We start from the raw sequence: 10,192 nt of genomic DNA on the forward strand, positions 1-10,192 counted from the left end.
TGTATTATTTTAATCGTGTGTTGAAATTGTGTTTAATAAACATCATGTTTTTATTGGAAATATGGCACTTTGTCGTTGCATTACATAGTTAAGAGGTGGTATCCACATTAGTTGGGACGAGGGTCCCAGTTAGTGACTTGTAAATTAATGTATAAATATCTGTTTCATTACAGAGTCTGGTCTCTAGGGGCCATAATGGATTTCAAAGTCAGAGAGTTATCCTGGCGCAATAAAGCATCTAGTATTTTCAAGCAAGGGTGCACAACGGATTTTAATAACCCCCGCCCCACCAGTAAAGAGCAATTTCTTAAATATAAAAATTTGACTCATAAGAAAATGAAAATCTGGTGGACTAAAATCTCCCTAGAGAACTATATTACATCTAAAATTGTACCCAGAGGTCTGAGGATACAAACATACCCTACATTCCCATTAGAGGATGAGGATTTAACTAAAAGATGGACTGAAGCTGCTTTATCTTGCTCTAATAGTTTTATGCAAATCATTGTTGAAAAGAACAGTTACCTTACAGGCTCTAGATCTAGAGCTGGAGGAGATACAAAGGACAATGGTACAAGAGGTTGAGGAAGGAAGTCTTAAGAATTTTTTTACAGAATTGGACAAAGATATAGAAAAATTGGAAATGGAAATTAGCCTAATAAAAGGTAAAAAATATCGTAGAGACTTGGCGGATTTTGAGTCCAAAAAATCTTCAAATGGCAAAATCCAAAACCCAATGTAAAAAATTCCTCTAGGAGTATGTCAATATCATCGGCAGCTTCAACTAGTGAAGGGGAGACCACTTCCAGTGAAGTAGAAACCTGGGACAAAAGGATTCTGAGGAGCAGGAATGGGGAAAGCAGTAAAAATCAAAATCAATCTAAAATATACCAACATGACGGCTTTACCAGGGATGATCGACTTAAGGTAATAAATCGGTCCTCCCACACCCTAACTGATCATCAAATTAGGGTGTTGGAGAGGGGCTTATCTTTTTCTCCATCCAATAATATTGATAAGTTTACCCTAGTCAATGATGTGCACCTCTTTGCGCGCAAGGTTTTATTAAAAAAGTTTTTTCATCAATCCAGAATAGGAGAAAGCAGCCTTTCAAAAGAGGAACAAGAGGCATTACTAATTTGAATTCCTTGGCGATAGAGGGAGACACATCTGACACGGTAAGCCATGTGGATTATGAGGAGATAGATGATGACAGTGATATGAGGGCGAGGGGAAGACAGATAGTTTTTCCATCATACCTGTGCCCAAAATCAAAAAAAATTCCACCACTCACTTCTTGCCCTGCAGTGGATATTTTTGTTAGGCTGGTCTCAAAGGAGAACGAGGAATTGGACCATAATAGTCATCCACCTTCGAACCTTTCATATGTTGAAAGGAAGGCTCTTTAATAGAGTATTATTTACAACCCCTTGTCCTGACTCTTCCGTCCCATATCAAGGACACCACCTCTGACTTGCAGAGGATGGACAATTTGAATATTGGTGACAGTGCCCTCATGGTGACGACTGATGTTGAGGCCTTGTACTCCTCAATCAGACACCATGATGGCATTGAAGCAACCAAATTCTTTCTGGAATCCAGTAATTTGGACTCTCAATTGATCCAATTGATTGATTGATCCAATCACTCTACTAGAATTTATTCTTTGTCATAACTGTTTCATGTTCAAAAATGAAATCTTTTTGCAAGCACAGGGAACAGCTATGGGGGCTTCGTGTGCCCCTTATTATGCAAATCTATTTTTGGGGGCATGGGAGAGATGCATTTTTCAGACTGAGCCGGATGAGTCTGTGTGCCTGGTCCAGAATTGGATCAGGTACATAGACGACATCTGGTTCGTCTGGGAAGGCAGTGTACGTGAATTGGATAGCTTCATGGATCGCCTTAATCGAAACAATAAAAATATTTTTTTGACTTACAAATTCGGCTGCACAGTCGAGTTTTTGGATGTTCTGATACAGGCATCCCCTTGTGGTGACCTGAGCACTAATATATTTAGGAAAAAAACCTCCACAAATACGCTATTACATGCGTCCTCCTGTCATCTCCCATCTACAATAAAGAGCATTCCGATCTCGCAATTTTTGCGAGCAAAGAGAATTTGTTCTACACATGAGACCTTCCAGGCTCAGGCCGATGATCTCTCCAATCGATTTCTGGCTAGAGGATATAGCAGAAGGTGTATACGTAAAGGTCTTGGGAGGGCAAATAGCACCCCCAGAAATCAACTGCTATATTCATCTCGTGATAGGGCAAGTAAAGAACAACCGGTGAGATTGATAACAACATATAATAATAAGTGGAATGACTTCTTGTCAATCCTTAGGAAACACTGGAATGTGCTGTTGGTTGACCCAGTATTGAAGAAATGTCTTTCAGATCGACCTTTAGTGACAGCCAAACGCGCCAAAAACTTGAAAGATCTATTGGTGAGGAGTCACTACACGGGTTACGTTAGAGAAATAAAATCCACGTTATCTCCCGGCTTTTTTCCCTGTGGGATGTGTAAAGGCTGCCTAAATATGATTCGTGCAAAGACCTTTAAAGGCAACCGAAATTCTAAAGAATTTGATATTAGAAAACATCTGACTTGCACATCCAAAAATGTGGTGTATCAAGCCCAATGTGGGTGCGATAAATACTACATAGGACTTACAACTAGGGAATTAAAAATCCGTGTACGTGAGCACGTGCAAGATATTGAAAAATCTAAAGAGGCCCGTGAAAGTGAACACCTTAAGACATTACCTAGGCATTATAAGCAATTTCACAATTCCAACCCGGTGTCCCTTCGTATTAGGGCTAGTGATCAAATTCAGATTGACTCTAGAGGTGGTGACATAAGTGCAATGTTACGTAGATTGGAAAGTAAATGGATTTACATGCTCAATACAGTGGCACCAATTGGCCTAAATGAACATTTTGGCTTTAGTTCATTCTTATAAGTAGGGATGTAGATAGTTAAAATGGCGGGTTTTAATCTTTAACCTTAAGTTTTTTAAGTGTTTTTAATTTAGGTTAAGCAAATAGCACCAATCGATGAGGAGCAAATTACATGTATACAGTTGGTTTTGTTCCTTCCCCTGGTCTTCTTTAGGCCCTGTCCTCCCCTAGGCCCCTTGTTTCACAGCTATTTCTAACCTTCCAATGTCTTGCTATATGATGAATTGAATATTAACACTTTGTTTTTTCTTTTTTTATAAGATGATATCATTTAATTTCATTATTGAGGCTATTTACATCACTCAGCAGCAAATTCGACATGGTAGGATCTAATCTGTGGAAATGGCTCTACAAAACTTCAATCAAAGAACAAGAAATCTATGGAAAGCTTCCTTATATGGACATTAGTGCCACTTATATCCTTAAGACAAGGATATATATGATGCTTCTGTTCCTTAAAATGTAACACTTTTATTTAAACACAGAATAAAAACACAAATACATACAGAAAGGCACAACAGGGCAGAGAAAGGTAAAACAGTGACTCCCACAAATTGGGGGAGGGTGGGGGGGTCTGCTGGGTCTCTTTAATTATTCAATCAAAATTACTGGTCTGTATACAGGTCACTTTTATCCAGGACTAATGTATATATTTATTTATCAGGAGATAGAATGTAAAGAATGAAAAAATCTGTTATGGCCAAGGATAATATGGGAGATTACAGTAACAGCCTGACAGCACTATTAACCTACATGGTGCACATAGAGTGAAGGCATTTGCATCTGCAGGTTCCTCAGGAGTTAATTAACCCTATATACCTCAAACGAATACACCACCCAGCGTATGCAAGATGTATACTCACTGTGTCACACCTATATAGGAACTCCTTTAACAACGCACTGCAGGGTTATAGTTATAGTGCCTCTACTCTACCAATTACCATTGATACAACTTATGTCCTGCTGGCTACACATAAAGTCCGCAGTACAGCCTAGTACAAAATCAAGAGTGTATCAGAAAAATGACCATACCATGTCCTGCAGACAATTAATGACCTGCTGACTGTACATAAAAGTCCACAGCACAACATAGTGCCAAAGTCAAGAATGAATCAAAATTCCATAGCATGTCTTACAGACCTGAACCAGATGATTGCGGCTCCCACTCCCACCGCGCCTTAACGCGTTTCTCCACTCGGGCTTCGTCAGAAGGCAGGTACATACCTCTAGTGGCTGCAGCCCCTTAAATATCCTCCCAAATAGGCACTCACATGTGGTGGATGATTGACGCCTCCCCTCCATGTTATTATCGGCGCGGACTTAGTTCCGGCCGGAGGATAAACCGGAAGTGACCTCATCCCAGTTTCAGCCGGGGGCGGGATACACGCAGACCCGCAACCACGGCAACGCGATGCCATAGTCACTGGGCATGCGCGCACCCCGCACCCGATGGCCGTACTGTGGGAAGAGGAATCCTCCAGTACTCTTCCCACAGTACGGCCATCGGGTGCGGATATAAGGATATAAGTGGCATTAGTGTACAAATAAGATGTGATCCTAGGAGAAAACAAAAATGTGGTACATGTGGTTATATGAGCTTATATGGACATTATAATATTTAGAATATCGGATCTATTACAAATATAACGTTATACATTGGGTGTAGCCCTGTTATCAGTCGTGTTTCAGTAATCCTTTTTTTACACTACTATTGCTATGTGCGCCACAATCTTCATTGCATTTGTAACATAACTGAGGACTAATGGCCAATGAGCGCATTCTGGGCCGTAGCCGATGGTGTCTTGTCTCTTATCCTGGTCAAAGCATCGCGTTGCCGCCCCCCCGGAACGGTCTGGGGGTTACCTTACGGACAGTACATACTGGTTAGTATCCTTGACTTATGGCTGCACTGTGAATGTTACTATTAATTATTGAGACATAGAGAGATATATAAACAGATGTCATTCTGGGTAGCTACTAACGAGAAGGCTTCATCTCTCTCACTATGAGGATATGTTAATAAATTAGTCTTGCCCATATAGGCTATAGGAACTTTTCGACGTTGTTACTTGAGCTCTGTCCTTATTGTAACTCCCTTGTTGTGCACATCTTGCTTGTATTATTTTAATCATGTGTGTTGAAATTTTGTTTAATAAAATCATGTTTTATTGGTAATATGCCACTTTGTCGTTGCATTACAACGCAGAATACAAGCAGGAAAGAGTTTATAGGTAACTTATATTTCTGTCCTAATCACAGACACCTATGTGTCATTTAATTCCAATTAATCACCATTATCTCGATATGGAAAACATGTTACACACGGACAAGATACGGATTGCACACGGAACATACACTGACGTATAACACGCACAGGAAAACGCACAAACATACACACGTATGACACACGTTATGCATACGGACAATACACGGAGGGGAAAAACGGACACAAAATACGGAACACGGACACAAAAAACGGACAATATCACACGTACGTTTTTTTAACGTGAGTGTGGCAGAGGCCTAAGGTAGTATCCCAGAGAATTTTAGTATGCCCCTAACAGTGGCAGCACAGTTTGCAATTAGAATTGCGTTGCAAAAACTGGGCAGATGGGTAGAATGCACGGGTGCTGTGGATCAGTGGACAGCAAAGGAACACTAACTTAGTATTCCAGACACTTTTAGGATGGCCCAAAAAGTGTCAGCTCTTTGGTGAAATAAAATAGCGTGGCAAAAATGGGCAGGTGGGTAGAATGCACGGGTGCTGTGGGTCACTGGACAGCAAAGGAACACTAACTTAGTATTCCAGACACTTTTAGTATGCCCCAAAAAGTGTCAGCTGTTTGGCGAAATAAAATGGTGTGTAAAAAATGGCCAGGTGGGTAGAATGCACGGGTGCTGTGGGTCAGTGGACAGCAAAGGAACACTAACTAAAGGGGGCTTTACACGCTACGATATCGTTAATGTTTTATCGTCGGGGTCACATTGTTAGTGACGCACATCCGGCGTCATTAACGATATTGCAGCGTGTGACACTTACCATCGACCTTAAGCGACCTAAAAAATGGTGAAAATCGCTCACCATGGAGAGGTCGTCCCAAAACCAAAAATTGGTAATGGTTGATTATCGATGTTGTTCCTCGTTCCTGCGGCAGCACACATCGCTGTGTGTGACACCGCAGGAGCGAGGAACATCTCATTACCTGCCGCCGGCCGCAATGCGGAGGGAAGGAGGTGGGCGGGATGTTACGTCCCGCTCATCTCCGCCTCTCCTCTTTGATTGGCTGGCCGCTTAGTGACGTCGCGGTGACGTCGCTCTGATGCCGAACGTCCCTGCCCCTTGAGGGAGGGATTGTTCGCCAGTCACAGCAACGCCGCCGACCAGGTAAGTGCGTGTGACGCTGCCGTAGCGATAATGTTCGCTGCGGCAGCGATCACACGACATCGCACACACGACGGGGGCGGGTGCTTACACGCTCGATATCGCTAGCAATTGCTAGCGATATCGTAGTGTGTAAAGCCCGCTTTAGTATTCCAGACACTTTTAGGATGCCACAAAAAGTGTCAGCTCTTTGGGGAAATAACATAGCGTGGCAAAAATGGGCAGGTGGGTAGAATGCACAGGTGCTGTGGGTAGCAGGACAGCAAAGGAAGCCTCACTTTCTATCCCTGCTAATGAAAAAATGCAGCAAGGAATTGCTTGAGCTGAGGTAGCCAGACGCTGTTATCTAAAGCCCTACACAGCGTTTGCACGGACCTGCCTAGCAGCTATGGCTATGAACGCCTGTAAATCAGCCCTGAAAAGGGCTAAAATAACTAGTAGTCCCTAATCCCTAAAGCGCTTTGTAGATTGCACTGTATCTCTATAGCGCACACAGCAGCAGCAGCAGCGGGAGCGGTGACTGTCACCCACGCAGCAGAGAGATAATGGCGGCGACGGGGAAAATGGCCATGTCTTATAAGGCAAGATGATTGATTGCTCTCAGTGAGAGAAACAAAATAAAAATTTTGTAGTTGTGATACCTTTTAATGGCTAACTAAAATATAAGGCAAGGACATGTGACATGCACAGCCTATGACACATGCCCTTGCTTGTCTGGCAAAAATCCACTTTGCAGTGTGTGTCTCTGTGATTTGCTGACAGCCTGGCCCAACCCACTGTACGCGCGGATAGGGGGAAAAAAAAAAAATGGCGATCGGCATTCTCTCAGCACTCTGCAGCAGCACTGATCTAAGCCCCGCCCTCCGCCACTATACGCTGAATTTTTCTAATAGCGTGATTCACAGTGACTCACACTATTACAGTGAAAAGCCAGCTAGTAACTAGCTAGGATTTTTGTTGATCGAACCGTTCTCGAACTGTCGAGCTTTTAGCAAAAGGCTCGAGTTCGTCGAACGACTCGAACACCCCCCAAAATCACTCGAACATGAAATTGGCGAACCTTGAACATCGCTCATCTCTATTCCCCATGGAAAGCTATAATACAAATTTTACAAGAATGTGAGGGGCATAGTCACTTTTTATATACTGTGTGTATTGTATGTGTGTATATACAGTATATATATATGTGTGTGTGTATATATATATATATATATATATATATATATATATATATATACACAAACAAGAAAGCCGCGGAGACACCATCACATGTTTCTCTACGCTGCCAGGAAACTAGCCAGGTCTTTCACCGGGAAGGAACAACCACGGGAAGGGCAGTCTCCAGTCAAGGAAACTGCCTATGCCAAAGCATGGTATCCATCCACAGACAGCTGTTTCGGGGTATTTACCCCTCATCAGTGTGGAGTAGGCAGTTTCCTTGACTGGAGACTGCCCTTGCCGTGGTTGTTCCTTCCCGGTGAAAGACCTGGCTAGTTTCCTGGCAGCGTTGAGAAACATGTGATGGTGTCTCCGCGGCTTTCTTGTTTGCGTATTTCCCAGGGGGCATTGCTCTAGAATCACTGCATTGAGAAACACGTGATAGTGTCTCCGTGCTGTGGATGTTGATCTCCCTAAGGTCAACCATCCTTGCTTATGTCATCTTCTACTAGGCATTGCTCCTACTAGCCAGATTCCTACTCCACACTGATGAGGGGCAAATACCGCGAAACAGCTGTTTGTGGAAGGATACCATGTTTTGGCATAGGCAGTTTCCTTGACTGGAGACTGCTCTTCCCGTGGTTGTTCCTTCCCGGTGAAAGACCTGGCTAGTTTCCTGGCAGCGTTGAAAAACATGTGATGGTGTCTCCGCGACTTTCTTGTTTGCATATTTCCCAGGGGGCATTGCTCTAGAATCACTGCGTTGAGAAACACGTGATGGTGTCTCCGCGGTGTGGATGTTGATCTCCCTAAGGTCAACCATCCTTGCTTTTATATATATATATATATATATATATATATATATATATATATATATATATATATATATATTAATATATTAGTCAAGGTCGAAAGTGTTGTTCCGGAAAGGGAATTATTCCTCCCATGAAATTATTGCAATTACCCATTTTGTCATACTTGTGCTTTTTTCCTTTATGTGCATTGGGACAACACACAAAATAGCAGGGAAAGAAGGAAGACTGGACATAACTCATTGTGACAAACTCCCAAAAGTTCCGGGAAAAATTGTTGGCACCCTCAACTTGGCTGCACACCCTTTGGAATTAATACCTGCAATCAACCATCTCCTATGACCATCACCAAGCTCCTCACCTCTCAACTGGAATTTTGGATCACTCTTCTTTTGTATATTGCTCCAGGTCTGTCATATTTGAAGGCGCCTTTTCTCAACAGCAATTTTAAGATCTCTCCACAGTTGATCAATAGGATTTAGATCCAGACCCATTGATGTCACTTCTGCTCTCTCCAGCGCTTTGTTTCCATCCATTTCTGTTTTGTTTGTTTTTTTTCAGTATGTTTAGGGGTCTTTGTCCTGCTGGAAGACCAATGACCTAAGATGCAAACCCAGCTTCCTGACACTGGGCACTACATAGTGAACCAAAATCCTTTGGTAATCTTCAAATGTCATGATGCTTTGCACACAGTCAAGGCACCCAGTGCCAGAGGCAATAAAACAACCCCAAAACATCTTTGAACCTCCACCATATTTGACTGTAGCTACTGCATTGCTTTCTTTGTAGACCTCATTCCGTTTCAGTAAACACCAGAATGATGTGCATTATCAAAAAGCTCCATCTTGGTCTCATCTGTCCAAAAAACACTTTCCCAGGAGGATTTTTGCTTAATCATATACATTTTGGGTGGGGTTCCCTTGGGTTTCATGCCACAGCGTTTCATTTCATTCAAATGTTAGCGGGTAGTTTGGGCTGACACTGATACATCCTGAGCCTGCAGGACAGCTTGAATTTCATTGGAACTTGATTGGGGCTGCTTACCCACCATCAGTAATATCCTGTTTTGCAACCTTTCATCAGTTTTCCTCTGCCATCCACATCCAGGGAGCTTATCGACAGTGCCAAGGGGGGGTAAACTTCTTGATTATTATATTATTATTGCACACCATTTACAAAGCAACATCAGGATCTCTGTAGATGGGCTTCTATCTTTGTGATTGTTGATATTTTTCAACAATTTTGGTCCTCAGGTCCTCAGACAGTTCTCCTCTCTTTCTATTCTTCATGCTTTGTGTGGCAAACACAGACACAATGCAAAGATTGAGTCAACTTCTGCCTGTGATGACTGTCACAAGGTGCCGATAGACACTACTTGTATGTGTGGCGTCCCTGAGGCTTCAGGCGCCACAGTGTACTGCACCCCTATTAGGGTGTAGTACTTATCATGGGTCCAGGGTCGGATCACACTAGGGGTCACTACAGCGGTGGGTTTACAGGACGCCACCGCACCAGGGGCTCCCCGGATCCACTGGAACTGGGGACTCAGGGTGAGGGAGTAGCAACCACGAGGGGGAGTCAGGAGCAGACAGTGGGAAGAGCAGGTTGACCTAGTGAGAATAGTGAGCCAGCTAGTGGCAGCGGCTGGGGACAACAGCTTGGAACACACAACACAACTACCACAAAAGAAAGAACAGCGACAGATGTAGAGCAGAGCGGACATGCCGCGGGCAGCTCTGTGGACCAAGGCGTTCAACACGGTCACTGGGGAGAAGCAGGTGACAGCTTCCACAGGACCGGCGCAATCGGGATACAGAATCCTAGGGTAGATATACTTCACGTTATCTACCAACTCGGCAAGGGTCACGGGGAACGG

The sequence above is a fragment of the Anomaloglossus baeobatrachus genome, chromosome 9 (genome assembly GCF_048569485.1).
Source record: "Anomaloglossus baeobatrachus isolate aAnoBae1 chromosome 9, aAnoBae1.hap1, whole genome shotgun sequence".
Lineage (NCBI taxonomy): Eukaryota > Metazoa > Chordata > Amphibia > Anura > Aromobatidae > Anomaloglossus > Anomaloglossus baeobatrachus.